Below are 1,654 nucleotides of genomic sequence, written 5' to 3' on the forward strand. Positions count from 1 at the left end.
GTATTGTTGTGTGACATGACACTACATAGATGATGAATGGAATTTGGTTAAGAAAACATTAGCTTATATTGTAGTGCCATCACCACACACAGGAGATGTTCTCACAGAATGAACCAATGCTTAGCAAAGGCTCACCAAAAGATGAGTATTTATTTGAAATCTTGAGTTGGTGGAAGCTAAATGCACCTAAGTACCCAACTCTTGCAAAGATGGCAAGAGATGTCTTGGCTATCCCAGTCACCAGTGTGGCATCCGAATCAATGTTCAGTGTAGGTGGTAGAGTGCTTACAACACACAGAGCTTCATTAGATCCAGAGGTTGTTGAAGCATTGTTATGCTTAAGCGATTGGTTGCCAGATTTCATTTGTGATGAAGGTAAACATTTTTTTCTTCTTAAACTCAGTGCATAGTTCCTATTATTACTACTTAGACAATTGTTGTGTATCTTATTCTATCTGAATGTTGACTTGTTAATTGTTATAATGCAGATATGGAAATTTTGGAAACCGAAGACGAATGAAGACAAGAGAGACCCTGTTTGAATATCTGTTAAGTTTTTACTTTCTTTAGCATTTGCTTGTGCTTCTTTTCATGTATGTGTGTGAGTAAGAGACTTACATTCAGATGAAGACAATTCAGATGCCATCTTATGAGTACTGTTTCCAAGTTTTATGTATGACAGTATGAGAATAATTTCACCTTTACAGATTTTTTTGTTACTAACGGATATTATCGGATAAATATCCGTTATCCGATAGCTTAACCTATCGGATATCGATATCTGATTTTGATATCCTATAGGATATTCTCGGATATCGAATATCCGATAGTTCTTAACCTGTCGGATATCGGATATCCAGATAACCGACGGATATTCTTCCATTGACAGCCCTACACGATATCGTCTATATATACCTCTACCGTCTGATGCAGTAGATCGTGGAATATGGATGTCATGCCACGTTGGTACGTACCACCGGCGTTCTTTAGCCCGAAGGGCATCACAACATAGTAGAAATCCCCATATGGAGTTTGGAAAGCAGTCTTTTTGCATCTTCCTCGGCCATCTTTACTTGGTTATATCCATTAAACTCATCCATAAAAGAGAAGCGTGGCTTGCCTCCAGTCGCGTCCAACGTTAAATCAATGTTGGGTAGCGGGAAATCATCTTTGGGACATGCCCGATTGAGATCCTTATAGTCTACACAACATCGGATCTTTCCATGCTTCTTCACCATTGGGACGATGTTGGCTAACCAGGTCGGATTCTGGATAGGTTTGATGAATTTGGCTTTCAACAAACGTTCCACTTCTTACGTTATTGCGAGATAGAGATCTCCCACGGGAACTCTCTACTTCTTTGTTTTATCGGCTGGAATTCAGGAGACACACCAAGGTTATGAGCTACGAGGTTGCTATCTAGACCCCTCATTTCATCATAATCGTAAGCGAAAACATCTCTGTATTCTCTGAGCAAAGTGATCAGAGCTTCCCTTTCTTTCGCGTCCAAACTTTTACTAATCATGATCGGCCGCTTATCATTTTATGTTCCGATGTTAACCTCTTCTATGTCATCCATGGTTAGGTCTTTAGGAGCCCGTTCTTCTATAGACTATGTACTCGCATTAAGTAGTTCTCGTAATTCTTCATCATC

General features: G+C 39.6%; 1 long non-coding RNA gene across 1 annotated transcript; it reads left to right on the top strand.

Annotated features, from left to right (window-relative positions):
* Positions 1-272: 272 nt before the first annotated feature.
* LOC113278066 lies at positions 273-719 on the top strand. Its single transcript, XR_003325283.1, has 2 exons — positions 273-375; positions 489-719. It is a non-coding gene; the product is annotated as an uncharacterized LOC113278066 (long non-coding RNA).
* Positions 720-1,654: the final 935 nt, after the last annotated feature.

Source organism: Papaver somniferum, chromosome 5, assembly GCF_003573695.1.
Source record: "Papaver somniferum cultivar HN1 chromosome 5, ASM357369v1, whole genome shotgun sequence".
Classification (NCBI taxonomy): domain Eukaryota; kingdom Viridiplantae; phylum Streptophyta; class Magnoliopsida; order Ranunculales; family Papaveraceae; genus Papaver; species Papaver somniferum.